Source organism: Protopterus annectens, chromosome 12.part0 (genome assembly GCF_019279795.1).
Source record: "Protopterus annectens isolate FY-2018-M chromosome 12.part0, PAN1.0, whole genome shotgun sequence".
NCBI classification, from domain to species: Eukaryota; Metazoa; Chordata; order Ceratodontiformes; family Protopteridae; genus Protopterus; species Protopterus annectens.
Window position 1 is genome coordinate 413,499,570 of NC_056746.1, and position 13,185 is coordinate 413,512,754.

Genomic DNA, 13,185 nt, shown 5'->3' on the forward strand with positions numbered 1-13,185 from the left:
ATAGTCTTTCAATGTGGAATTTTCAGGGAACTTCGAGGAACATGAACTTTTTAAGACCCCAAATGAGGTACGTTCCTCGTAATGAGGTACACTTGAGAGGTATGCTCGGTAGTTTGCTACTCCCTTGCAGATTATTATACACTACAGTGCACATAGAGTATACTTGCCAACTCCCTTGCAAAAAAAGTTCACATATGTGCTCCTTTCACTGTTAACGATTAAAACTTAAGTCAGGCTCACACGGTGTATCATTTCATTTAAAAACAAAAATGCGTACATGTGTGTGAATGTAACCCTCTTTTGCGTCACGGTGTTAGGATTTTTTGTAAATGATCCTGCATGTAACCTTCCTGTATAGTACAGTAAGATATTGTCCGTGTGAATAAACGTGAGAAAATCATTACAGGCTGAGGCAAGATTTGCGGAGGCCCAGGATTGGGGAGTTGTGGGAGGTCAGATACACAAAGCACTCATTGGATATCATAATAATAGAAATAGTATCTGGCGTCAAACATTTAAAGCAAATAGGACGCGAAAAGTTCAACGATTATCAATTCTCATTCACGCTGAGTCCTTCACGATAGTCTGTATTCAGAATACTCTTAAATAAATTGGGTTCACGGTAAGTAGACTAAATTGTATTCGTTTCAAAATGACGCCTATTTCTCTCACTTGTAAAACTTCCTTGAACATTCATTTGTCGAGTTAAACCCCCACAATGCTAAACTCGATCGTTTTTTAAGGAAACCATGATTACTGGGATACTTCCATTAGGTCTGGGAGAATTTTTCGTGTTTAAGCAACCGTGGTATTGTGTATATTTTTGCACGAGTGGTTTATGCTGACGTGGGAGTTTACAGTTTGTAAAGGATTATTTCTACATGTTTTGCTTCAATTTCAATTACATTAACGTCACTCGTGTAACTTGTTCACCTATTTCTGTAATTGAGACCATATTGACTGTGAAAATAGAGCAAGTCACACCAATGCGAAGTGTTACATTTTCCCCCTGTATATTGTCATCGTACACAGATTTATCTACTGTAGAAGTCTCAGTGCTGCTTACTGCTTGTTTGTGGGTGTTCCTTTCCTAATTCTTCAATACGGTCATTTTTCTGATCCAGAAGCTAAGGAGTATGTGGCATTCATGTGTAAATATTATCTGAAACTGTATAACTTTTACTTAACAGTTTATATCTAGCAAATGTTCTCACTGCACTGGAAACAATATGTTGTCACCTGCTGCACCTTTAGTTTGGGATGAGTAGTAGGCATTTAAGCTGGTTCTTGTAACTGCTTATTATAGTTTGAACTACTTCACTTAATGACGTGGGTGTCCGGAGGAATTTTCTGTGGCGGGTGAAATTTCTTCTTAAACTATAGAAGTGACAGATGTTGACAGAACCAATATTTACTAATAAAGACAAGTCAAGAAATTTACTGGAGAGATGAATGATTTTGCTACAGATCTGAGTGCTTTGTTGCAGGAAACAATTAAGTTATGGGAGGGAGGGGTCTGCCCGTTTTATTTTCGATACTTTGAGATGCATTATGAGCACTTTTCTAAATTTTTTGGGCTAACTGTTAACCCCAGCTTTTTGATACGTATTTAAGCTGAGAAGGTGAGACATTTTATCCAAAAACTGCCTCCACATCCATCAGTTATTGCCACTTTATATCTAAGTTCTTAATTACACAATGTAAATACTGTTTACAATAAGGAGGTTGATTAATGACATACACAAGTAAACTTTGTGGCAGATGTAGCTTAAGGCAGTCACATATTCAGTTTTCAGTAAAATGCAGCAGGTTTTATTGAATAAAATGTAAAACAGTTAACTTTTTCAATAAACGATAAAGCATAGCATAGCTCAATGAAAATTACACCGTCCTTGTAATGCCGGCTACAGGTAATAACTCTTCAGCTATTCAGTATGTAGGGGGACCCGCAGCTCTCAGTCAGGGGCAAATTTCAACAAAATTGTGGAGAAATCTATAAAAAATCAAGGACCCTTTTAAACTATTAGTACTAGTAACTTGAAACATTGATAGAACAAGAGAATGTGGATTCATGTACATTTGTTTTCTTTACACTGTGTTTTTCATGTAGTCTGCTTTTAGTTGCATATAAAACTTAAAAATAGACCACAGCTGTGTCTCTTGTGACTCACACAGAAGTTAGAACAAGTCAGTTAATGTTAATCATCTGTGAACTGAGGGGATGGAGCTAGACACTAAGCCTTCTATTTAAGGGGTAAAATAAAACATTCTAAACATTTTCTGGAAACACTCACCCAGACTCTGCCACAGCTTGCTGTGAGGGAAAGGTTAGTCTGCTTTTGATTTCTTGTACTTTGTATTACTTTATTGCCTTTTTCTATTTTGTATACTGTGATTTGTTTTCTCTACAGTGTGTTTTTCTTTTATTCTGCTTTTAATTGCATATTAAAACTTGAAAAGAGACCACAGCTGTGTCTCTTGAGTCAGACAGAACTCTCCCACTCTGTTGCTGTTGTGTTCTTAAACACCACTGTCTTTCTAGTTGCCTGCCCCTTATGTTAATTTGACCACGCCTTCTTCCCTCTCTCCTTCATTGGCTGGTGTGAGTAAGCACAAAACTATAATTTTGTGAAATTGCTCCCCTTCAACTATTTAAATTTATTGGCCATCCCACTGTATTCCATAGTACTAGAATACGAAAGTGCCCACCCCTTTTCAATCTGTCTTGCTCTTTAAAAAATAGTGGCTCTCGAATTAGACAGCTAAAACTTAAGTTACCCACTTCCATATCTTACTGTTTAGTGTACACTGCAGTGTTTAGGCTAAACCATTTTTTTCATCTTACCTTTAAGCATCTATTGCAAGACCACAAGTTATTGGAGAGCCCACATTCTGCTTTTCAGTAGTCATCTTGGAATTATTACTTCTCTTTTCTCTTGGTGAGAGAAGGAGTACTGGGATATTATTTCCTGAAGACTGCTGACCACCAGAAAGCCTAATAACTGCTTTATAAGTGATGGCTTAGAATCTGTGCTTATATTCTGGTCCTAGTGAGAGAAGGAGCAGAGTGCATTGATTCCTGACTGTTTCTGGTTTAAGAGTGAGTGTCTGTGCTTAACATTCGTGATTGGTCTGGTTGCTATTCAAGGCATCTACCAGGAAAAGGCTATAAGCCTACATACCCTTGCATCATCTGGAACAAGACTGTGGATCACTAAACAGGCTGTGGCATGCTTCTCATCTTGGAATTGGTGCTAACATTTTGCTTCTAGTGAGAGAAGAAGCAAAGGAGTATTGTATCCCAACGGAGTGAAGCTGTGGTGAGACCAGTGTTACTAGTAGCCAGGCAGCAGCCATTCATATGACTACCCTCTTTTCATAATTTTTGGCAAACTAATTCTTTGTTTTCAGTAAGTACTGCTTAATTTGTTTCTAACTTTAGAATATCCGCCTAAATACTTCATCCTTAAATTTTCAGGGTCTATGTATTAATTTCCCTTCAAGTGTTTGGCAGTGCTTTGAGTGATGTTTTTCCTATAAAAGCATAATTAAAATTTCTCCAGTACCTAGTTGCACACAGGACAACTAGTTTGCAGTGATAAGCACTGTCCCCATAGTTGCAAACTGGATACTCCTGACAGTGATTGATATTCTCAGTCCAGCTATCCAATTGATAAAAAAGGACCTGTTGCCATGGATATGAACTTTCCAACTGTTTCCGTTACCGGCGTGGTAGATGTGAGCATCCTGAGGCAATGTAGAAATTGCCTCATGTTTACTGACAACAAATTAATTCTCAAACTGATATGGTATGTGAGAGATGTATTCACACAGTCACTGGAGGCAAAGCTCTTGCATAAAAGTACTCCTAATGTCAATAAGGTTGTCTGTAGTACACACGCTGCACCCATCAAGCACAATTCAAAGCAGACATATCAACCCACATATGCTGAGGCACTTAATTGTAACCTTTCTAAACTACAAAGACCTCCTAGATGAAGTGCACATAACAAATACCCTCAGCAGCCCCAAATGCACTTTTTCAAAACAACACCGACATTAACACATAGAGCTACATCTCCTGGAGCCTCTCTCTCTAAGCCCATAAGGCAAGCCGCCACACAATCCAACATTCTAGTCATTCTAGACTCCATCATGAGGCACACTGATGTCCCTCTCACCAGGCTAAGGAGAAAGTCACAGTCAGTTGCATATCATGGGCTAGGATCTGCCACATTACACAGGCACTCGGGTCATTGGACCACAACTATCAATATGACTAAGTCGCAGTCCATGTGGGAGTAAATGACCTGAGACATACCTCCCTAGACTATATGAAGAGAGACATCATGGAGCTCTCAGAATATGGGTCATTGGCTGGTATGAGCCTAGCATTCAGCAACATTTTACCATCTCCAAGGATGATGCCACAATATGAACAAAAGATGATTGATTTTAATAATTGACCCAGTTTCTGGTGTCATTCTGAGGGGGTGCAATGTTTGTCAGCATGGAAGGAGATGGTCAACAGATCACACTGCTTTGCCAGAGATAGTCTGCATCTCCCCCCTCTAGGCTTTCGAATATTAGCTAAAACATTGTCTTTCCCATAGTGCCTTTTTTAGGCAATGCCAAACTGAAAGTACTTCCGACATAGCAAATCAAAGCCAAGAAAATCTAAAGGTATTACTGCTCAATGCTAGAAGTCTAAACAAAAAAACTTCACTCCCCTAGAAGCTCTCTTTAACCTAGAGAATGCCTTTGGTATGGTCACTGAGACATTGTTTAAAGCCACGTAGAGCAAACCAACAGTGCTAGGTTATACCTTCCACACATTTAGGCCAGCTACTTCACAGGCAGGGACTAAAGGTGGAGGTGTCTCTATTCACATCAAAGATAAATATACTTCGACTGGTCAAACAGGACAGTACACTTGAGCTGCTCCATGTTCAAATCACCAAAATCCAATACCACTTATTTGCAGGCTATAGGTCCCCCTCTATGACCCAGCAAATCCATACCATGTATTTAAACGTATTAGAAACACTAACCATCCAACCCAATACCATGTTCATGGGTGACTTTAATTACCCCACAAACGTACATGCATAGAGATTCCTGGATTTTGTAAACATAAACTTCCAGACCAGATAGTCAATACACCAACCAGGGGTGCGACCATACTGGATCTGGTCCTCACTAATATGGGAGAGTGCTGCACACCTCCTACTGTAATGCCTTCCCTGGTGAGGTCAAACCACAAAATGTTCTCCTTTGAAGTAAAAATAAAACCTGGACCTCCAGCTAAACCTGGAATATTCAGGAACTATCCATAGCTAACCTCCTGCTATTAAGTGAGAACCTGGCAAAATTTCAAGCCCCCATAAAACTTGAGAACACTGCTGACTATGCAGAGCTGTTCACAGAAACACTGTACAAGCACGCTAATAGTTGCATAGAGGCAGCTGTACCCACCAGGAAGAAGTACAGGACTAACTCAGAAAAACAAGCCACCCTGGTGGAATTACAAAATCAGTAGGCTGCATAACAGGAGGAAGAAAATCATGGCAAAAATTAGGAGGTGCAGCACTCAGTAGGATAAAAGCACTCTCATCAGACTAACCAAACAACTCAAGAGGACAAGTAAAGTCTACCAAAACCAAATTTGAGGTATGTTTGGCCTCCCAGGCCAAGGACAATGACAAAGCATTCTTTAGCTATGCCTGCAACCTCAAAGGCAATACATATTTGTGTGCAGAGCTCATTGTAAATAGAGCCACCTATACTGAGCCCGAAGACATAGCAAATCTTCTGGCTGATAGATTCAACCCCAACTTTACCCCTCTCTCCCCCTCAACCTTCCTTCGGGAAATATCATCAAATATAACTCCCCTACTATCACTGGGGAACATATCCTTAATGCTCTCTTTTAAGACCAAGGTCACTGCATCAATGAGCCCAGACAGTATCCCAGGATGCCTTTTAAATAGTATGAAACTTGACTTATCAGGGCCTCTGGAATTACTTTTTAACTTTAGCCTCCAAACAGCTTTCATGCCTCATGAATGGTGAAAGGCAACAGTCATCCCTCTGCACAAAGGTGGGCCATCTACAGACCCTGGAAACTGCAGACTCCAAACTGCAGACCCATGAGTCTCACTAGTCTTGTATGTAAAGCCATGGAGAGAATTATCATGGAGATGATCAATAGAGATATAGTTAACCTCCAGACACTGGACCCAACCCAGTTTGATTTCATCAAGGGCAGGTCATGCCTACTCAACTTGGTGGACTTCCATGAGAAGGTCACCAAAGCAATGGATGAGGGAAAAATTGTTCTCACTGCCTACCTTGACCTGGCCAGGGCATTTGACACAATACCCCATTCCAGCATTATTCACAAACTCAAGAGGTTAGGTACAAACCCGTATGTCACCCAGTGGATAACCAGCTGGCTCACAGACAGGATGCAGGAAGTTAGAATTGGGGAATCCACCTCTACAAAGAGGCCAGTCACAAATGGAGTCCTTGGACCACTTCTTTTTGGCTTTTACTTCTCAGAAGTCAAGGCCAATGTCAGTTGTCTCCAGCTGACTAAATTTGCAGATGATTGCCAGTTAGGAGCTGTCATTGAATCTCACACTGACAGAAATGTTCGCCAGGAGGGGCTGACACAGACAGACGACTGGTATCAGAGCCATGGACTAAAACTAAATGCCAAGAAATGCATAATAGTATCCTTTGGGAAGTCATCCATCCCTGGTAACTGTCATATTGACAACACACCCCTTAGAGTTGACCCATTAGTCAGGACTAGGGCACACATAAATAGTAATCTAGCCTTTGACTATCATGTGTCTACAGTGGTGAGTAAATCATTCAATACTGCACAACTTATAAACAAAGGTTTAGCATCCAAGTCCAAGGAAGTCATTGTTCCACTGTATTTGGCATTCATTAGACCTATCATTGAGTACAGTGCCCCCTTTGGTATGTACCTAACCAGCCATATCCAACAACTGGAACGTCCTCAGAGGTTCCTCACTAAAGAATAAAGGGTAAAAGTAAAATGCCCTATGCAGACTGCCTCAAGGCCTTATCCCTGTATTCTGTCTCCTACAAGCTTTTGAGAGGAGATCTATGCCTGGCATACAGGGTATTGTCAGACCCCACTCTGATGGACTTCCTGCATATCCACAAAACAAACAGCACCAGAATTACCCATTCTAAAGACTTAAACCTTGCCTGAGATATAAATAGGTCCTGCTGGAGAGATAGGTATGTATTTCTATACTACTGTGTCTATGGAACAGGCTGCCCATCCATGTGAAGCAGAGTTCCTCCCTAACCCAATTCAAGTGCAACTTGGACAATTGGATGGGAAACCAGAAATTCATCCCTTGTTTGGCACCTATGTCTCTAATGGACACAGGTATCCTGTAAATGGTTCATTTCCAAAACCCCTGCTTACACTTATCAAGGGTGTCAGAACTTGTCAGAGATTTGGGATGCATGGCTAGGTTTAAAAAGGTCCTTGTGATCATTAGCGTAGTAAACACCCATGAACCTATGAAAAATAGGTCTGTAACTCTTAATTATTGTCATTATTTATTAAGTGTAATTTACCACTTTTCCTCCAAAAGTCACCAGTTGTAGGAGGGATTAAGAGGGACAGAGCTAAAATTTGAGTCAAAATCGGGGATGTCCCTGGAAATCGGGGACAGTTGAGAGTATGGGGAACCAGTGTAGTATACCTCTGAATTTGACCACATTGCTTAAGCTATTAGAAGGCATGTATTGTAGCTGTGGCATGTTATAACTGAAAAATAACATTTCTGGTGAAATGAATAAGATTTTAACTTATGATGTAAGACCAACTCAGTAAATCAGTATTCTAGGCAACATTGAGCAAAGGTCAAAACAAGTATGAAAACCAAGTATAATGCAAAATGTCAGACTGTGGCAGTAAATGTAAATGTATAGATGTTTTTGTCTTTCGGCTTTTTCTGGTTAGGGGTCGCCACAGCAGAACTCCGGTCCGCTAATTGGCAGTAGATTTTCACGAACGTAAGTAAAGTAAGTAATTGTGGAAATGATGTGCGGCTGAAAAAAGACGTTTTTAGAAAGGGAAATGGTGAAATAAATGGAGACAAGTTTCAACGCACATCAGTGATTTTAAGGGAAACTGAATAATTCTTTTACAAATGACGCCTGAATAGGAAGTATTCTGCCTGGGCAACATCGTGAAGCTGCTACAGGGACTGTGCATACCATGGCAAGTAAAATGGACTTAAAAGAATGTGTTAGAATCCCAAAGCTGGTTTAATAGTCAATTCAATCACTGAGCCGACTACTTTCCTTATCTGTGGTACTTATTTTGCTTGGATTTGAAGTTGTTGGTGTTTGGTACCTGTTCCAGTGTTTATTTTTGGTTATAAGTAGCCATATGTTACTTCCCCTAAGGCAGTTTTAATACAAAATTCAGGGGATTCCACTAAGAGATTTGGATACAAAACACACACACACGAATGCCATTCTTCCCTCAAGGATATCACTGTACCTCAATTCTGGTTTATATGCTAGCACAATGCCTTTGTCAGTAGATAGAGTGTACACCTCCCACTATGTGCAGTAAAAAATGTTTCCTTATCTGGTAAAAAAAAAAAAATATATATATATATATATATGTATATGTATATATATATATATATATATATATATATATATATATATTTATATTGTTGTGTCTTTCAGCTTTTCCCGGTTAGGGGTCGCCACAGTGGAACTCTGGTCCGCTAATGATTGGCAGTAGATTTTTATGTGCCGACTTGCCGGGCCTGATGCACAACCTTCAACGAAGGAACGCCCATTCACGTATGTCGCCACACAGAAGATGCTCTAACTGAGAATCGAACGGGACAACGTCTTACTGTGAGGCGACGCTACCTCAGCACCACCACCGCAGTATATATATATATATATATATGTATATATATATATATATATATATATATATATATATTGTTTCTTTAGTTCTGATGTAATGATAGTACAATAAAGACAAATTCTAGATCTGGGCTGCATTTTGCTACCTTAAGAATAAATCCGTTACTCCCACCTAATGGAAACTGAGTACGACACAGCTTGGCTGCCTGTCACATTTCAACGGCCATGTAGACCTACTAATGCTGCCTAATAAAACGGGATATATAGGTCTCTGGGCAATTTACTAATAAAACTTTGAAAATAAGTCTGGAAATAAAATTTATAAAATATAGTTGGGTTTCAGTTTTAGATGCAAAAATAACTCAACAGATGCACATCAAATGTCTCATTGCATGTTACAATTCTCGGTAATGCATTTCTTTTTTTTTCTGCATTACATTTGAAATGGAATCAATCATTGCCGCCAGGAACAAATATAGTTTGCTTTTACTACATACATAATGAAACTATTTATGTATGATTTTATATGTTATATAGTCACCTTCTAAGAGCGAAAATTAAAATAGACATGTCTGTATGTTTGTTGTGAACTGAAGCTAAATTCATCTGCATTACAGTGACTGTGAAATTATAAAGTAGCAACTTAAAAGCCAAAACAGGGTTTATTTTCAAAGTGCTTCTGAAATTACAACCACTAGCTTTGGTCTGTTTTGCAATCATACTTTTCCACTCACACAAGATTGCAATATAAATGGCAAAAATCAAGAAACAATACAGCAGAAAACCATCATACCACTGTTGTCAGCCACCAGTAGAAACACAAGCAAGTAAATGCTCAAAAATGTATGTGCAAATCACTCCTTGAGACAAAAAGCACAAAAATCAAATGCCCAACCCCAGCACAAAAACAGTTGTTGTAATCCCCATATGCAAAATGAAGGCAGCAACAGCACAGTTACCACAGATGGCTTCACAGCAGTGAAGGCAGCAGCTTGCTCACCAAATTCCCAAAATCACTAATGCAATGGCTGAGCGATGCCAGCAACTCAACAATGTGGGGTTTTGTGTTGGTCCTAGTAAAACAGCTGATGAAGGGTTTTATTAATGTAGTGCATTATTCAACTAATTAGGGATACCATAAATCTGTTCATCACACCAACCTATTGCAAAAATAAAAATGGAAGAAGATTAGTGTTCATGTCATGCTTTGCTTCAGTCTGGATTGATGCAAAAGCGTGGAGCTTACTGGAAGTTTGCAACTACAAGAGGATGAATAATATTTAGATAGGAAGTCTGTTCAGAAAGGTTTACTAGTCTGGATGAATAAAAATTCTATGGAGAAATTATGGCATAAACTGAAGGAAGTAGTATGGAATGCAATGGGAGTTGCCTTAAAAGAATTAGTAAAAAGAAAGGAAGAAGACGCCATCATTCCTTATCAGAGAGTAAAGGAATTCGGTTAGGGAGAATAGTGCAACATTCTGAAGAATGACATTAAGAAAATTTGGCAGCTAGCATGGTACAAGGCTTAATACAATGATGAAAGGACACTGGTAGATGAAAGCAAGGGAGTCTCTTTCTAGTATATGAGTGAAGATTCAGGATGAAACCTAATATTATATTGCTAGAGGTACAGGGTGTGAATATGAGGAGGCCCTAACTAAAACAAGGTATTAAATGATAAGAGCTGATGGCAGGAGAAATAAAGAGGTACAACAAAGATGTGTTTAATAGCATAGATACTAACTGCAGAGAGAGTAATATGTGTAGACAGTTTAGATAACAGATACCAGGCAAATATGTTGATTGAGAGAAGAAGAAGAAAAAATCATTAGGTTATTTCCTGAAAGTACAGATCCATGCATGTTGGAAATGAAATTTTAGTTGCCTTTTGAATTTGCCACTTTTGGTTGTGGAGTGAAGGGACAATGGACGTTTGTTCCATGAGTATGCAATTGAATGACTAAAGTATTTTCCCAATATTTTTGTTCGGATTGGTCACCTGAAGTAGGTTTTGTTGTGGGCTTCAGAGGTCATGATTGGGTGTGTATGGTGTAATTATGGACGTAAGGGCAGGATAGGAATTAGGATGCTAAGTGCAGTTTGTTGTTGTGATATCTGAAGCATGTGGAGAGCTCAGGCCATCTTAAGCTTTTCAGGGATATACAGTGATGGGATTCGTAGCTACTACTGGCTGTGAATATGGCTATCTTGTTTCTAGTGTGGTTAAGAGATAATTTTGGAGGTTAGTAAGTATGGAAGAATCATACAGCAGGGATTGTAGAATAAATGTTTGAGCCAGTATAGATCTAGATTTGTTAGATATATATTTGGTGTTGTGGTATAAAAGACCTAGTTTTGGATTGGATGTTTTCATGCAGTTAAAGATATGTAGGTCGAATTTTAATTGGTCATCTATAGTAACGCCAAGAAATTTGGTGTTTGAGTTGGCGGTGATAATTGTATTCTCTAAGGATGAGATGGTGAAGTTTTCTTTAGCTGGATTGAGGTTTTTTTGGAAGGGAAAGGAGACGTTTGATCTTTTTGGGGTTGAGAAGCAGGTTGTTTTCAGTTAGCAGTTCTTTCTCAGAACCATTTTTGTCATATGTGGACCATTGTAATGATTCACTAGTCAGAATACAAAAAGCTGCAAATATTAGACAGGCAATTTAGATATAAAAGACTTGCCTTAAGAATGCCAACAGAGAATCCAGCTTAGCATGTATTCTTACCAACTCACCTAACAAATTTAATTTGCAGCGACTCTCTGCCCGACACTTAACTGACCACTCAACCTACCTATATAATTAGAGACCAAACCAACATACAAAGACAGCATCAATTATAACCAAGGTAGACACCTCTCATCTTTAACAAGTGCAATTTCATTTCTAGCCTACAACTCATTAATTGGAATCCACTATTTACACATCCATTTGATGATGCTGTTACCTTATTCAACTCTACTTTCCTTAAAGCTTTAAATGTGCATACCCACATAAAAACAAAGAGTCAAAGCCAACCCAGCGCAATGGCTGGCCACACAAACCAAATAATTAATGAAACAATGGGATAAAGCTTGAACTGTCTGAAAAAGAATAATACAGATAAAAACAAGAACATGTAAGCAGCTTAGAAATATTGCAAAACACAAACTAAAATATGATAGTTACATTAACTAATAAAAGCCGTTGATTGACCAAAGCAAAGGAGAACCAAAATGGGATTAAAAATAATCACATTTTATTTAGTGCTTCCATCCCTTCGGAATAAATTTATCACACACAATAAAGGGTTGAATAGGCTAATATTATCACATGATAGCAAAACCCACCAGTAAAATAAATCTTTCCTGTTCATATTGTTAAAGAAACATCCTCAAAAATATAGTAACAATTAAATCAGATTAAAAAAATACATATAATTAATTCAAAAACATGCAGTTTCAAAATACTGTTATGCCCTTATAGCCTTGCAGCTCTCAACTTCAAAATGCTGTTAATATATACTGTTTCATTTGATCCAGGAAACAAAGTTGCCTCCAACAATAGTTGCCAGTGTAAGTCCCTATGCTCAATAACAGCTTACACATTCCCTCCTTTCATTGGGGGTGTAACTTGTTCCAAAATAACAAAGCAAGAGAGAGAAAGTTACTTGTTTCTTGTGGAATGTTACTCCCTTAATTAATTGTGCCTTTTGGACCCACCAGCACTAAGCAATGTTATCTCACTAGTATCTATAATCCTCAGACTATGCAGTAGTTTCCTGTATTAGTATTTGAGCTGTGATATGATTATACATAGATTTAGGCTTACTTAATTACGTGAAAGGGGATATATTGTTCAAATATCCAAGCCTTCCTTTGGGTATTGCAGTGTGAACACTGTATTAGCATTGTTAAGGCTTTGTTAGCTGAACATGTTAGGTTGTTAGAATCTGCCTTTACTACATCTTTTTAGCTAGCGACTGTTGGATGCTCATAGTTTTTTGTATTTGTTCTTTCACTGTTCTGTCAAAGTCTGCACTGATTGTCTTGCTAACTGAGTGTTTTTTAATAATGTTGTAAGTTAACACTTGTGTAATTATATATCTTATCCCATAACATTTTTCTCTCTCTATATCTCCCTCAGCTTTTTACCATCTTGCCAGCAGTATACTCCCCAGCAATCCTGACCTGCTTGCTACCTACGTCCTAGAATAATAGCAATAATTAAAAACACTTTTTTCCAATACTTCATC

At 38.6% G+C, this 13,185-nt stretch overlaps 1 protein-coding gene across 3 annotated transcripts in view; it reads left to right on the forward strand.

The window, feature by feature from the left end:
* The first annotated feature begins 410 nt into the window (after positions 1–410).
* Positions 411–13,185, forward strand: part of LOC122816618 (cytochrome P450 2K6-like) — a 659,285-nt gene continuing 646,510 nt past the window's right edge. For 2 of the 3 annotated variants that reach the window (XM_044089529.1, XM_044089527.1), the window contains exon 1: positions 411–622. The gene's annotated coding sequence lies outside the window, so the exon portion shown is untranslated. The remainder of the gene's footprint in view (positions 623–13,185) is intronic. The other variant, XM_044089526.1, reaches the window with a different exon arrangement.